General features: G+C 31.5%; 1 long non-coding RNA gene across 1 annotated transcript; it reads left to right on the forward strand.

Moving 5' to 3' along the window:
* The first annotated feature begins 7039 nt into the window (after window positions 1-7039).
* Window positions 7040-17984, forward strand: LOC145556143 (uncharacterized). The gene is made up of 5 exons (XR_014091771.1): window positions 7040-7328; window positions 7569-7670; window positions 7832-8028; window positions 16554-16618; window positions 17785-17984. It is a non-coding gene; the product is annotated as an uncharacterized LOC145556143 (long non-coding RNA).

The raw sequence follows: 17984 nt of genomic DNA on the forward strand, positions 1-17984 counted from the left end.
TATTATTGGACCCTTTTTATGGACCAAACTAAACTGGATTGGATATTTTCATAAAATAGAGTAGGTTTTCGAAAACAGAAAGAGAGATTTTTAATAAAAACTAACCACAACATTAGACTTTCCACACTTTCACCTTGTTCGATTATGATTCGACGCGAAAGGTATTCATCACTGGGTTTGGTTTTTGGGAGACACAATTGGGTGTCTACAATGTGTAATGCGCGTATGGATATAAATATTCCGAAAGTCTTGCAAACAACAAATATAAGGTTGGGTGATGACCCTTAGAGGTCTAGAGACAATGGTTTTCAACTGTCTTTATTGGCCAAAGGACAATTCTCCTTCATCGGCTAGCGCTCTACTCAAAATGTTTTAAAGCAATGCACTTACGAGGCCATCGAATGATGGCTAGACGAATGCTAGGACCATCACCAAATGGCTTGGCAAAAGGTTTGTCATCATGTTTGCTTGGCTGCAAGGCTTTGCTTGCCTGTGCCAAGAGCAACAAGTCACAGTACAATAGTATTGGGATGCTAAAACCTTTTGCTTCGACTTAACTCAAATCGGAATCAAGCATCAAATTGTGAAAGTATCAAATTAACCTTGTTGGTCTATAAATGGCCATTTTTGAACATCAACCTTTTCTAGCAAAACAAGTCTTTGATACGAATCATCCGTTTATCAATTAATACGACTCTAAGAATCATGAAAGCCTCCAAATGACCATAAAATCATCTGAAATATTAAGAAAAGCACAAATGGAGCATAATAGAGTATAATGTGACAACTTATTTAAAAGTTACCCAAATAATGACTAAAAGAATTAAATAAAACACCATTATACAAGGATAAATGTGTCAAACAATGCTATAAATAAAAATTCATCACATTATCATTGGCTACATTATTTGTTGGGTTTAAATTAACCACTAATTCTCTCTCCTCTTCTAAATTCTCTCTTCTCTTTCTCATGTACTCACCCCTCTTCTATAAAACCCTAGGAACTCGCTGGAGTTTCGACGCCACGGCCGTACTCCAGCAAGTCTCCTCCTCCTTTTTTCTTGTCTCCTTTAATTTATTTCTTTGGTGTCTTTCTCACAAGCATAAAGTTGACGCCGTTTCTTCATTTTTGAAGGTCAATTGACCTTAGTTTTGAAGGTGTTGTTGTGAACATTTATTCGGTAAAAAAGACCACGAGGGGGTGGATTTTCGATCTTAAGGTACCTTGAGAAGTAAAGTGAAGTTTGTAGTGTACACAGAATTTGCCGGCGAAATAAGGACTAAGGGCTAGGCCTAACTAGACCTGGAAATCCTGACCCAGACCCAATGACCCGACCCGAATGACCCGACCCATGACCCGAAATCGACCCAAAACTCGAATCAACTCGACCCGACCCATACCCGACCCGAAGTGGAACTGACCCGACCTTGACCCAAAACCCGAAATGACCCAACCCGAAACAACCCGACCCAAGATTACCCGACCCGAAGTTGACCCGAGACCCGAAACGACCCGACCTGAAGTTGACCCGAGACCTGAAGTTACCCGACCCGAAGTTGACCCGACCTTTAACTTGAATTAATTGACCCAAATAGACTCGAAACCCAAAGTGACCCGAACCAAAATTATCTTATACCTGAACCGACCAAAATCTATTTAAGCTAAACCGCAATAGAAAAAAACCGAAATAGAAAAAAACCGCAATCAAATTGACTTAATTTTTTGTATTAATATTTTTATTATAATTATTAATTTGTAATGTGTAACATTGTAAGTAATTTACATATTTTGAGCTTTACTTTTCTCGATTTCTTCGGCCTTTTATCTCTATAAGTTATTAAAAATTCGTAAAAAGATTGAAATTTAATGACTACTCTACGGAGTTTGTCCATAAAATTAAAAAAAATTAACTAAAGATCGAAATAAAAGTCACAATTCTCACAATTCTAGAAAAAAAATAGTACAGTAATAATGAAAGTCAAACAATTACTATGTTCCATGAAAAAAGTAGCCTTAATAAATATAGTGAGTTTTTCGTCAAAAAATAAATAAATATATATACATAGTGGAATTTAACCCAATGCATCACCCGAATATGACCCGACTCGAAGTTGACCCAAACCGGAGTTGACCCAAAAATTAGACCCAAAAAATTGAACCGACTCGAACTGACCCGACCCGAAAATTGATCCGAACCAAACTTGACCCGACCCGAACTCGAGCCGAATTGTTGACCCGATACCCGACCCGACTCGGTTATAAGTCGACCCGATATCAACCCGGAACCCGAAATGACCCGACCCGACCCGAAATTGACCCAATAACCTTTTGAACCGAACTTGACCCGACCCATACCCGACCCGAATGACCCATTTGCCAGGTCAGGCCTAACGCCGCCATCAAAGGTCATTGGTTAATTTGACCGTGAGAAAAACGGTAAAGTTAGACTTAGGGTTTCGAGAATCCTTGCGTTGGAGGGCTAGGCCTAACGCCGACGTCAAGGGTAGTTCATAACAGCAACTGTAAAGTTAGGGTTAGGGTTTGGGATTCCTTTTGTTTGAGTTCTCAAGTTTTGGGTATGGAATCGTTGGATTGCCTCTGATTTGTGTTTCTTCTCTTAATATGTTTTTCTTTGTAGTTCTTCAGAGTTGTTAATTTTTTTTAGTTGCTTTTCTTGCTATGGAGGGCTTGTTTGGTTTAGTTGGTTTTCTTCTTCACTTTCTAAGGTGCTTGTTTTTGTTTTGGTTAGTTAGCTTTTTTTCATAGTTTATTGTGGAATGATAGTCCACTGGTTGGGGTTCACTTGTAATGGGTCATCCACCTTTTGATGGGTAGTTTGTTTGCTTGTAGTTTAAAGTTGTTTTTCAAGTTGGAGGGATGGTTTTTGCAAAAGGAGTATGGGTCTTGTGGTAAGGGCATCAATTTTAGTGTGGTGGTAAGAGAGTTAGCTTGTGATTTTGGGAGTATGAACAAGGGTTTAGTTGTTGTTTGTATGAAGTGTGTATATTGTTGGAGTGATTTTTTTGAGTCACTCGTTTCTTCCTTTGAGTTTAATAATTTATGTGATCATTACCCCAAAAATTTTTTAATCTGAAGCAGGCGTCCAAACTTTATGTTGGGGATTCTCGAGCCTCAACAATATTATAGCTTTCTTGCCAACAAGAACAACTTGTATGTGAAAGGTCACATGTTCAAGTGACCAATTCCAATATCTTAATCGGTGTTGATTTGATCTCGCCGAGAAAGAAAAAGTTAGTCATGAACAAACAATATAAGTACTCTCAGCTGCTCTCATTGTGTTTTATTGTGTGTAGCCGCTCCTTAAGTTGTACGGAGCTCCTCCTCTGCAAAGTTAAGGTCTCTCTTGAATCTTTACATATTAAGGATCTTGATTCTAGTCTACTAGTTTTTTTTTTTTTTCTCAAAGTTGTATAGTGTAATGTTGCACCTTATTGTCAAATGTTGTAAAGGCTTATTAGTTAAAAGCCTATTTATCCTTTATTTTGTTATTTTAAAGTCTAGGCCTCTAGTAGCAAGTTTTTTCTTTTGTATTGTGCCAAAATAAATAAATTAATTAATTAATTAATTAATAATAACCACTAAAAAAAATGGCTTTTGACTACAATGCCTCAACAGTGAAGGACATACTGTTGTTCAATTAGATTGATATGATGTTGAGAAAATGTTAAAGAAATGACCTTCATTCCTTCAATATGCCACTAGATGAAACCCGTGCGACGCATGGTTTGTTTGAATTTTTATGTGTTAAAATTTGTTATAGAATTCCTAATATCAAAAGATAATATTTTATATTTAATTAATTTAAACTGGAAAATCTCATTCGCCAATTTTGCTTATGTGTCATTTAAATTATTTAATTCTAAAAGAAATTAATAATCTCGTATTTAATTGGCTACCACTAAAATTTATTATCCTACATGGCGCGCTAAAAAAATTAAATCCTACGTGGCTCTCTAAAAACTCGGGAAAAAACTCTCCTTTATATATATACTAGTGTTGCGCCCGTGCGATGCCCGGGTTGTTTATTGAATTTTAAGAGAAATTTTTAATCTATATGTCAAATTTTAAAACATATCATTGATACAAAATTAGTTTGGAATTGATGTGTTTTTGTGACGATTTAAACTATGTAGTAGGCATGTAATGACTAATAATAATATTGGTGAAAAACATTTCTTGACCCGTAACTTGAAATAATGAGTTAATGACCCTGTCCAAAATGACTTGTGACCCGACCCGATTGAACAAAGCAATCGTTTTAAATGTGGTATATTTTGAACTAATTCCTTCGTTTTAAAAAAATATTATGATGATACAAAAAATAAATTTATATTATAATTTATGAGTATTATAATCTAATTATTTTTTTAATAGAATTATAATTCAATTTGTACATATGAAATATTGGTAGTTTATTGAAAAAAAAAAAAAACTCTAAATTAACAATTTTATCCTAAAATTCTATTCAAATTTGATTGTAAATAGAATTCTAAATTAACTTTTTTATCCTACAAATTGAGTTCTATATAACTCTATCCTACGTGGCGTGACACTTGGCAAAAAGTTGGAACGCCAAGTGTCGCTATCTCGTCATCTGGCTAAAAGTTTAGCTTTATATATTAGTTATATGATATATTAGATTTGTTATATGTACAGTTTGTGATATACCTATACTTGCTTATCCGAGCTTGACTCGAAATCTTAACTCGACGTCTGAATTGACTCGACCTGATCAACCCAAATGCATAGTGTATACAAATTGATCCGACCCGGATGACTTGATTGCCAAGTCTAAACACACAACCTAGTTTACTATTCATATCTAAGCTAGGTGATTTATACATGTAAGATCTTGAATTGTTAAATTCATCTCAATTAAACCTCCATATTATCAATCCGTTATCTAAACTAATTTAGTAAATAAAAATTTTCATAATTTAATTTATACAATTTTCATACATTTACAAGCATACAAATGGAGACATTACAACTTAGGGCTTGTTTAATTAATTCACCATATTTTTGCTTATTAGAACTTATCAGGTTTGGCCTGATATGGTCTGATCTGAGCGATTGTCAAATTTGACCAAACTTTGACCTAAAGTCTAGATAATCTATAAGGAAAAAATATACCAAGTGGGGTTTTGTTAGATTCGTAATAATGTGTATTTTATTAATGTAATTTTTATAATTTTTTCATTACGAAATTAAAGAAATTTACCGATAAAAAATTGCACATAAAACGTTGATTTGATTTGAACTTATTTTTTCTTATCTGATATGATCTGAATTTATTTTTTTTATCTGATCTGATCTAAACTTAACTTATTTTTCAAGGCCTAAAACTAAACAGAGGACATATTCCCTACTACGTATCAAACAAGACCATAATTGATTATTGATAGATTATAGATCAAAACTCAAAAGTTAAGGGTTCATTCGTCTTCATTTTTATTTTAAACTAATTTTTAGGCCCGGACAATGTCCCAGATTATTACTTGGAATTAATCATTAATGTACATTGTAATTTATGATTCAATTTTCTTGTAATTAAATTTGTTGTTCATATTGTCATTTGATACATATTAATATTCTGTAGTATTCAAAAGATTGCATAAAAAATCACATATCTTGGTGGTAAAACACTTAGCTCTACAATTAGAAGTTGCGTGCTTAAATCTTATAGAGAACTTTTTTATTATAAGTGCATGACATGCAATGAAAAACAAATGGAAGGGAGAGCCACGTGGTGTGATGTGTAGTTGACTGAATGATGTAGCTTAGTGAGGGGGGTTTAAGTGACACGTGGACGTTCTACTTTTTTTTTTTTTTTGAAAGAAAGGATAGAGCATTATATACCCCAAGGGTTAAAAAATTTATACTATGTCCAACGTCGAATAAAATACAATCCTTCACTCAATTAACTCATACCCAATAAGTATTTCATGCTCTTTGTTCTATACCTAGCCTTGGACATGGGTAATTCAAATAACAAACCAACAAGTATAAAAACTTGAATACTCCCAATAACCAGAAAATACCTTGAACCAGATCACATACGGGCCAAATCCCACAATAGGGGAACATAGAAAAATATAAATAAGATTGTAGCTCATGATCATTATCTCATTACCAACATGCCAAGAGCTAAGGTTTATAACGCTGAGCCTCAAACCAATTACAAAATAATAATGCTCAACCTTTTGATCTCGCATATCAATCAAATAATCATTCACAAACTAATAGATAATATCTCAACAATGGTACAGGTTCCCAAATAACATAACAATTCGATTCATAAATATCTCAACTCTTAGGATAATAATACTAGCACCCAAATAATTAACTCACAACCCAAAAATAATATTCTGCATTAATAACCCTAAAACCTCAATAAAACAATACTTCCTATAGCAACAATATTAAAACCCTAAAAATAATTGTACGATTAATTATATACAACAAAAATAATATGATATTCAAATCAAATCAAATCAAATCATATAATAATACCACGCACTTATATATATATGTTTATCTTGATCATACAAATAACAAAATTATAAATTTTACACATGATAATACAAAATACAAACAAAACAACAATAATTAATAATTAAACAACTTCGGCAACATGTGTGTGATTACCTTTCGGATAAGAGAAAGAAATAATACTTCAAGATTTATCATTCAAGACCACACATGAAAGAAATTTTACACAGATAAAAGAATTCAAGAAAGTGAATGATGGTCCATATCACATAGTGATAGCATATGAAATCAAGGTACTGATGATGAGTGATTATCATCAAAGTAGCAAAGTAAATTGATTTGAGGATGAGGGAAACACGCAAGATTGAAAAAGAAACAAGTAAAAATAAGAGAAAATCGAGGCATCTACAACCCTTAAAATGTTTCACTTGTTCCCCTTATGAATAGTGCTCACATGTGTGGGGTGCATGTGTGAGAAAGCTATGTGGCTTTGTTTATTTATTTATTTTATTTTTTTCTGTGAGTTGATTGTGACCCTTCTATGAGCCTCCTGCATCCCTCCCTCTTTTCTCAGCTTCCTGCTTTCCTCTTTGCCTCTCTCCTCTCTCAGCTTTCTCTATCTTGTAAAAGCTAATGCATGCGTTGCCAGGGAGAGCTTTGTCATCCTCAAAGTTTTTTTCTTTCAATTATAATGTTCTAGAATTCAAAAAACCCTAAGTTTCTTCTCTCCTTTTCTCTCACTCTCTCTCCTCTGCGGCGCCTCCATTGCTTCCTCTGAGCCTCATCTTACAACCACTCAATCATGGCGGAACAGGTACTATTTTAATCTTTTTACTTCGATTAACTATATTTCGATCTTATTATATAATCTTATACAAATAGTATTTATGTTATCATTTAATTAATTTACATTTCATTATTTGTAAAACAGACCGAGAAGGCCTTGAAGCAGCCTAAAGTATTTCCGAGATAATCATCCAACTCTGTAAAATGCTAAAATTGTTAGATATTTAAGTTAAATTATTCTATTTTAATAATATTATGGAAATTGTAGCTTGAAGAAAGCTGGAAAGAGAAAGCGACCACGGGGAAGGAGGAAACAGGTTCTGGAAGAGCATTAGTTTGGGTTTCAAGACTCCCAGAGAAGCTATTGAAGGTTAATTCTTTTCCTTTTTTAGGCTGGGTTTAAGTATTGATGACCTTGCTTAACCTCGAGATCTTGTTGTTGCTATTCATGTTCTTCACTCTTCTACTTGTTTGTATTCATTTTAATTGTATTCTAAAATTTTAATTGTGGGTTTGTTGAATTACTTGTAGGAGGCTTCTCCTTCCTCTATCTCTTAGACCCTTTTCTGGGTGGTTAATTGAGTCTGATGAGGAGAGAGAAAGAAGACAATTATACTGTAAAATGGCTAGCACAATAGTGGCATGATTGAAATTTACTGGTCTTTCGTTGATAAAGCTGATAAGAAATTCGCTAAGATCAGGGATTTCCCTCTTTATGAACGCAATAGGTACATTTCTTTTGTTGTTTTTTTCCCGATTGTTCAATCCTTTTGATTGTTGATTTTAAGGGGTAAAGATTGTAGTTTATACTTTTATTTGTATCTATATATTTTATATGGGTTTTGTACTTTTGTGTCTGAATTGGGTTTTGTCAATTAATGGTAAAATATGTAGTTTTGATTGTTGAATTATACTGTAAAGATTGCTTCAGATATTTGTTTAATTCTGTCAATTAATGGTAAAATATGTAGTTTTCTTGCATAAAGATTGGTTTTTGAGAGTGAAAGATTTGATCTTGGTTATTGTGTGACATTGGGTTGATTTGTTTATTTTCTAGAGTTTGGTTTGTAAAAATGAATGTTGTGGTTAAATTATGTGATTGATGAAGGAATTAGGTTCTGTCTGAGTTTGGAGATGAAACGAATGATTTTGATTGCTTAATTAGTGTGACATTGTGTTTATTGCTTGGCTTCTGTTTATTGATTTGCTAAAAATGCCTAAACTTTAGCTTAATTATGCATTTGCTTAGAATGCTTCTTGTAGGTTTTTAAATAAAAAAAAGAGAGAGAGAGAGAGAGAGAGAGAGAGAGAGAGAGAGAGAGAGAGAGAATGGTTCTTGCAAGATGGTTCTGAAAGAAAAAAAAAAACATTATCTTCAATGGTTTGTTATTAGCTGTTGAAGATAGTAGATTGTCTATCTGAAATTTTGTTCTTCTGAAATTAGCTGCACCTTCTGAAATTAGTTGCAATAGGAGTAAGTGCCCCTTGTTTACTTAGTTGCTGTTCTTGAGTACCTTCTTCGCTCCTCCATTGAAGCAGTATCTGAGGTAAATTTTTCTTTATATTCTTTAAATTATCGAATATCAATTTTGCAGATTTAATTAGTCTGAACTCAACCTTTATTCTTTCCTATGACTTCATATTTCGATTACATTTCATAATAAACAACTAAAATCATTTATTTATGTATAACTCTTAATTGTTTGTCATCTAAACAAGGATTTATAACCAAATGCTATTATACATTACTAAATTAAGCATTTTGTGAATAGAGTACCATATTTTCTTCTGATAAATAAATGAATTTTGTATTATTGTGATATGGTATTTTGGTTTGGTGGTTAGTGTGTTTGTTTTTCTTTTTTCATCATTTACAAAGTTACAATCTTGGAGTTGGGCCTGATTGCATTTATTAAGTAATGAAGTGCCAGCCAAAGAAATAAGAACACACTACCAAGGAATTGTTATCGTGTACTCATGGGAAACAATATAAGAGACTAACCCTCATCATATTCCTGTTTTAGATCCTAACATGCCATTTTTAATTTAGATGTATATTTGTGTATTTCTTGAAGTCATTATTATCTATTTTTATTGTATGTGGGAATTGATGTGCACCAAATTTATATTAAGCTTGCCTTTTGATAAAATCCTCATTCGTGTTTAAACTCATGCGTCACTTTTGAGTTGCCAGAACTTCCATGTAAATATGTAAGTATTTCCTGGTGTTCTGGTGTTGTTATCCTTGGAGATCTTGTTGTTGCTCTTCAAGTTCCTCACTCTTTTACTGGTTTGTATTCATTTTTATTTATTTGGGAGAAAACATTCTTTATACTATCTAAGGATTACCCCTGATAACAAATAAAAGCAAACATGAACAATCCCAAATTTGATTGATTCATGGTCTTAAGTCTCTTAACACATCATTTTGATTGTTTCAGCTAAAATTGATTTGCTTGTTAATTAGAAACTCATGTTTTCAGTTTGGGGATTAACATGCATGTTGGGTTATCAAATTATTGTATTTGCTTAAATATGTTTGCTCCTTTCTATAGTATTTTTTTAAAACTCCTTTTCACTGATCTTTGTTGTTTATTTTTGTAATCCCCCATATTTTTAAAATATATTATAAATGAAATTATATATTATTTATAATATTTATTTGTATTTTTCCAGAATTTAATTTCAAAAGTTTCAATTTTTAATTTTGGGTTGAAAATTATTTTGGTACAAAATTTTTATACATACCTTCATTCTATATTTATGTCCAAACAATAAAAGTCAATCTCACTTTACATACTTGATTGGCCCATTAATTTTATGAGGCCCAATCTTACAACTTGCCCTACACCACTCTCTCTCCTATAAATACCCCATACATCCCCAAATTTTTCCCCACACAAAAAGGTTAGTCTTATTTTCTCTCCTCTTTGTTATGAAAATATTGTGTGGATATCCATTATCCTCTTTGTAAGTTTCCGGATTATTCTAGATCTAGGGTTTATTGTTATCTAAGCAAACCCTACTTATTATATTCTGTGTATATATACCCCTAATATATGGAATAATATAGACAGATCAATTCTCTCTCAATCTCTCATCTTTCCCCCTTATTTCACAACACGTTATCAGCACCAAAGCTCTAAATGATTAATAATTCTTTTGATTCATATACATTTACATAATTGCTTTTCGATTTGATTGACAGTTCATCGTATGCAAGAAAGTTATTTGGGTTTAGCAATATATTGTACTTCCTTCTTGATCTTTGTCTCGTCGATTGGGTGTCGTCTCAAGCAAAAATATATGATAAAACAAAATCAACCCTACCCGGCTAAGGAGACGAGTTTAATAGCAACTTTACGGGTATCCCTATATTCTTTTCTCCATATTTTATTGAATTTGTCAGATTATTGTCTTTCTTAAAATAAACTAATTAATTATAGGGTATTAGACTAGTCATGTGATTGATTAATTTATATGCTCTGTTTTTTATGGATGAAATATGAAGCTCGTTAGATATGGGATATTGCTATTGATTTGTTTCAGCTAAGTTGTCGTATTTGAATATGTCTAATATTGTTTTGTTTCGGCTAATTTGTCTTATTTGAATATCTATAATTTTGGAGAATGATATTAGCTGATGGCTTCATCATCAATCTCCGTCAAATTATGTGATGATCTAATGTATACATGTTGCTTTCAATTGTATCTGGTTTACCACCATCATAGAGTGTTCAAGTGTATTAGTTATGAACTGTTTTAATAGTTGTAGATTATATTTTTTTGGATTTAGATAAGTTCCAATAAAATACATAAGATGTTAATTAAACCCTTCTTAAAGTTTGAACATTAGATATATGTTATAGGATTTAATGAAGACTCGAATACTTTAATATACTATCATAAACCTGAGAGTTTTTCCTTCATCACTTCTTTAGTTCCCTTTGAAGTCGAGTGAGTATCAAGTAAGTGTGATTTTGAGAAAATAATGATTGTTAATCCATGTGATAAACTATGTTACAAAGTATTAGAATTGCATTTGGTTGAATGAATTATTCCATTGGTTTAGGTTGACTACAAGAATAATCTTAGTTTTACCTTGTATAAGTTTTGTTGCTTCTAATTGTTTACTTTGTATTTGGTTTTGTATAAAGTATAGCAAACAAATTATGCTATTATTATTGTTTTTATTTCGTGATTATGCCTACTCATTGGCTCAATGCTATCAAACTTAATTAGCTTTATCACATGATTTTGTTATGTTTATGTGATATGTTTATTATTAATAATCTAAGATTATCTATTATTCATCATCATGATAATCTACTATAAATATATTTATCTAAACTAGATCCTAAGTCTTTGTTTATAATATTTTTCTCATGGTATATGTTTATATCTTATACTACGTATTGTAGATGACATGTGTTTTTACATAGGTTTAAATGTTTAATGCTAAAGAAATTTAAATTAATTTTGATTTATTATGGAGTATTGTTACGATATAATTTCCTAATTATATCTCAAAATTAGAGGATATACTTCACCATATTAGGAGATATTGATAAATATTGTGTACGTAATCCCAAGTGATAATTAGATGAAATATATGTAAACTAGGAGTAGATTGATTATGCACACGTAATCCTTGGCTTGAATCAAGGACACGGTTATGGAGTATTGTTAGCACTTGTATATTTAGACAGTGAAGTGGAATAAAAGAAAAAAGGCAGAGAAAATATTGTGGAAAATTTCTTAACTGGTATACATAATATTTAGTTATATAATATGCCTAAGCTAACTGCTCAAGAAGTCTTAATTTGATCAAATTATGTGATTATGATGAGTATGGATTAAACATCATGGATAAACATCATGGATTATTTTTATAGTAATGTATTGAGGTCTTTAACGATGATCGTAATATTTATTAAGCCCATAAATATAAGAGGTTTCGTTTTTTTTTTAAGATGAATGTTATTGGGCATGAGGAACATGATAAGTGTTCTATAAGTATAATTTTATATAAGCATGTTTTTGCTAAAAGGAACACGTTACTTGATACATGACATTGCCAAAGGATTTTAAAGGTTGTTGGATTGATTCATTCCATACCCCCATATGCAAGGATTAGGGGGAGATTGTAAATAATTCTTGCATATAAATAATAAAATATATTGATGGTCAGTTTGGAATATACTACTCAAATATTAACTATTTACTTAATAGAAGTGGCCACATGCATATTATTTAAATATTTTTAAATGATACCATCTTGAAGATGGATATAAGTGATTGATCATATACTAATTATAAATGCTCCAATTAAATTATTGTCCCAGAAGGACAATATCGGTTACTAATGAACCTAAAACACGTCTGAAGCGTTGCAGTCTAATAGAGTTAAAATATAAGAACTTTTGGAAAAGAAATGGAGCATCTATTGGACAAATTTGAGGAAATGATAAATCTCATTACATTTTTAGAATTAAATCACTTTTAGTAAAATTCATATGTTCCATGATTATGTAAAAGGCTCAAGAAGAGTATGAAATGTCCAACAAGATTAACATGTATCAAGATTATAGTCAAAACTCCAGCAGAGTATATATAAGTAATTATTAGATAAAATATTAATTAGTCAATTGTCTTGCCAATTGTATAAAAAAACACATGTTGGTGTTCTAACATCACATCACATTCATGGCCATGCACATAGTAAGTTTAATAAAGTGATCACTAGTGTTGAAAACTGACCAGAGTTCAAATTTAGAGAAGTGATTGGATGTGATAATTAAATTAGGCCATCCGGGTTTAATAATAATTACCCGTCATGGAAACCTGAAGTTTCATTTGATAATGTGCTGACGCTTTCTCAATGTTAAATATATAAAATGAATTGAATGGCAAGACGTAACATTGAGATTGAGTTATATTTGGATTGTGAGTTATAATAATTTGTATTGATGGAAATTTCAAGATTTAATATGTTTTGATTTTTTATATAAAGGACTAATGGCTGACCAGAAGTTCACCAAAATAACTTATATATTATTGTTAACTATCAAGTGATCAGAAGCTCACCAAATACACTATTTAAGTCTTAAAGATCCAGAAGATCATCACCTACTAGAATAATGAGCAAGTGATTTATGCTTGTATAACAATTCTTTTGATTGGGGCTATTATATGTCAGCACATATGAAATAGGAGAAGAAAGAAAAACGTACAACTGCACAACCCATGTCTCCCCATTGACATTGTTTTCAGAAGATATTATGAAAAGGGTAATATATAATAAATACACATGCAATGTAAAATTATGAAGAAATGATTCTTCATTGAAGTTGTTCTCCAGAAGAGATGAAACTTGTTTAATAATCTTCTGTGAAATTAATATTGATTGTGATCCTCCTAATGAAGTGAATTTTATTAATGCAAATTTGTCTACTAAGTTGGTATATAATAAGACGCCCCTATAAATGAGATATTTTACCAACTTAGGGGGAGAAGAAGAATTAGCAAAAGTTGGAAAAATTAATCAAAAAAAAAAAATATATGATCCCTATAATAGTAGTTTGAAAAGTTATATGCCAACTTTTGTATATATATTATCAAGATATGTTGCACATTTATGATTTGATTTGTATTCAGTTATGACTCATGTTGCATAGCGTTGAAGATACATTTTGGTCATATTAATTATGTGTATACATTGAGATAGAATCTTGCCAATTATACTTGAATCACTACACCTAAAGTGTAGATTGTATGATCGGTTCCAATTAAAATATATATATATATATATAAATATATATATATATATATATATATATATATATATATATATATATATATATATATATATAATGATATGTCTAATAGATATGATATTTGGCAAGATAGTGCAGTTGACACTAATAGTGTAATAGTATATAAATACCTTAGTGTATGAAATACCCTAAAAGTGGTATAGATATCTGAATTATTATAATAGATGGCCTATGATGTAAGAAAGTTATGATGGTACCAATGAGAAATGTATTCAGATATCATAGTAAAATAGCATGCGAAATGTAAGTTAAAGGAATTTTATGATACCGGTACACAATGGAACCGATGAATAATATGCATATGCATAATGGAATGGACTAGTGAATAAGGGATCTGAAATATATGTACATTTTGATGTCGACATAATGAGATGATCATAAGTTTATCATGGACCCGAAGTCCAATGAAATATGGATTTTTAAATCCACACTGTATAGTGTTTTGCATCATTTTGAGTCTTATATTCATGTACATGTAAGTCATAAGTTAATGGTTTATTGCATATGTATGAAGTTGTTAGATGTATTACTCACTGTATATTTTGTTTAATATGTTATCATGTGTTCTATATCTCATATTGTATGCATTAGTTTCTTACCATGACTATCGTTTATGTGAATGTTCATTCAAAGTATAGTAAGACATATTTACAACTTTGATGAAAATTAGAAAGAGATATTTATATTCCAATGGGCTTATAATTATTGATGACACTAATTTAATTGCATGTTATGAATCATGTAAGATGAGTTCCTGAGAACTTATATACGACATATTTAAATATCCAGCCCTACAAAGTTTATATTCTTGAATATTGCAATTACTAACAAACTCTTGAAAATTCAATGTAACTACATCATTGACATCTCAACCTGAAGTTGAGCATATGAGAGTTAATGAGATTTACTACTTGTATTTGTAAGAGAGCTATCGTGTCAATTATGAAACATCTAATGAGTATCAATGGAATACTTATGCGTGAGAATGTTTTCTTATGGTCCAGAAGAACCATGATTAACGTATATAATTACATGTGTTATATTATAATTCATATGAGATTGAAAAATGACATTAATAATATCAAGTTTTTCATCAAATTATTATTAATGAATGTTTGATCAAATAATGATCATCAATAACGACTTCCAGAAGAAGTCATAACCGCATAAGTTTAACCTTTAAATCAACTGTTAAACAGAGATTTGAAATATTGATATTAGAGATAAACACATGTATGGTGAAATGAAGACACTTCACATGTTAACGTGAAGACTTGAAGATGCAATTTCAGTTTAGGAGGATCGAAGATCATATCAATGAGTGATATTTTACTGCATATGAGAAGATCTACAACATATTGGATTCATTGTTGCGGCACTAGAAGATCTCAAGTTATGTATTCATCAGGGGGAGAAAATACGCGTTGCACTCTTTTTCCCTTGACCATGGTTTTGTCCCACATTGGGTTTTCCTGGTAAGGTTTTTAATGAGGCAGCATCTCGAGCGTATTACGAAGAATGTTGTACTCTTTTTCCTTAATTAGGTTTTTATCCCATTGGGTTTTTCCTATTAAGGTTTTAACGAGGCACAGTATTCGATAATGGACATCCAAGGGGGAGTGTTATGAAAATATTGTGTGGATATCCATTATCCTCTTTGTAAGTTTCCGGATTATTCTAGATCTAGGGTTTATTGTTATCTAAGCAAACCCTACTTATTATATTCTGTGTATATATACCCCTAATATATGGAATAATATAGACAGATCAATTCTCTCTCAATCTCTCATCTTTCCCCCTTATTTCACAACACTCTTTATTTTATTTTCTTATTTTCCTTTTATTTTTCTTTTTCCTTTTATTTTTCTTTTTCCTTTTATTTTCTTTCCTTTCTTCTTTCTCTTTTCCTACGTGAGTCCTCACTCACCACCACTGCCGCCCAGCAGCCACCTCCGGCGCACCCCCCTACCGCCGCCGGCGGCGACCCTGCCGGCCCACCAGCCCAGCCACCACCGTGGCTGCCGCCCCTCTCTCTCTCTCCTTTGTTTTATTTATTCTTTTTTTTAGTTTTGCTTAGAATTGATTAAATTATTTTGGGTTTTGATTTTATAGTATAAATTTTATATTTTTAGTATCAAAATCATGTTTTTTGATGTTTTAAACTAATAATTTCAGATTATAATTGTTGTTAAAATTTTCAGATTTTATAATTTTAAAACCTAGGGTTTCAATTTACTTAAATTGGGATTTTAGGGTTCTTATGACTAATTAAATTGGGGCTTTTGTTCCTATTGGATTTCTATTGATTAATTAAGCATAAAAACATGTTTTTAAGGAAGTTTTAAGAACTTTTAATCAAATTTATATTGCTGGAAATTTGTTTAAGTGTTAATTTGTGATTATTGGTTGTTTTCTAGGAGGTGATTATTCCTTAGGAGACTTTTAAGTGATTAAAAGTGGCACAAAGGATTGTTTATACGAGGTACGTACATGTCTACTTCGTTGTAAGTAGTATCATGTTTAGGTACCAAAGAAAAGAACTTAGTTTCATGATTAGAGAACACTTGGATGAAAATTGTTTGGTTATATATTTAATTAATTCATGTATTTATGTTTATGGCATGTTTTCGTGAATTAATTATGCTTGTATGGAATTATGGATGCAAGTATGTTGAATTATATTGGATTAATTGTTTGTATGGAATGTTGATACAAACATATTTTATTGGATTGGTTTGTTAACCACATTTGAATTATTAAAGGATTGGAATTGAATGGCATAAGTGGAATGAATTTATCAATTATTCCACAAGGTTGTTATTTATTTTATTTATTACCCAATCATGACTTGTTAGTATGTTGAGTAAAGGTGGATTAAGCCGAAATGGCTAGGTGGGTTGACTATGTTCAACAATTTTGGATAATTTGGAAGTTTAATGGAATTAAAGGTCAATTTGTGATGTGATCACCATTGTCCTAAATAAGATTAAAAGTGAATTGATGCATGATTGTTATGTATGGTCTACTTGAATGAGTCGGATATAAATTAAAATTGTAATCACGTAAAGTGAAACATGGATGAGCAATAAAACTCTAGAAAGTGTGCACTTCTAGAGTATTGACAATTATGGGTTGGGGTACACGGTGGTAGCCCGTGGCTTTTCGAGGCTTGTTTGATCAACATGTCCTCTTCTCTTTTGGTATTTACATTTTATTTTATAATGAAAGTTAGATGGGATCCTAGACTAACTTTGTGAGAATGGAGTCGCGCCCATTCTTGCATCGCGCTAAACTTTTATTTTAAATAGTCATTTGGGACCAAAATGATTTGGTGGATTGGACAACCTCGTCTATTGCTTACTCCAAACTAAATTAATTAAATTAAATATAAAGAGTCGAGTGTTTGGAATTGATTAGCAAGTATGTTGAGTCGATTGAATTGTTTAAGTGTGGAGTCTTGATTAATGAATTCGTGTTGTATGTTTATTTACTTTAATTAGTTGAGCATGCTAGGTTTGGTACGTTGTAGCTTGTATGTACTCAGCTTTGCTGATTGCGTGCTTTTGTGTGTTTTCTTTTAGTCATGGCCTTCGCCTTTCAATGACCCTGTGATGATCCAATTATTACACTTGTATTATTGGGGAGCAGTATTGCACAGGTTAGCTTGATGATGTGAAGTTCGGGGATTTGACATACGCATTGTCAAGGGATTGGTGTGATTGAGAGTATTCGTTCTTTGTGTTGAACTTATTTATGTTTTACTATTTTAATTATGTTTTGGGATTTTTTATTATTGGTTGGTTTTAAATAAGGGCGTTTATGGTTCCAATTTGTAAGCTTTGACTTAT

The sequence above is a fragment of the Chenopodium album genome, chromosome 8 (genome assembly GCF_948465745.1).
Source record: "Chenopodium album chromosome 8, dcCheAlbu1.1, whole genome shotgun sequence".
NCBI classification, from domain to species: Eukaryota; Viridiplantae; Streptophyta; class Magnoliopsida; order Caryophyllales; family Amaranthaceae; genus Chenopodium; species Chenopodium album.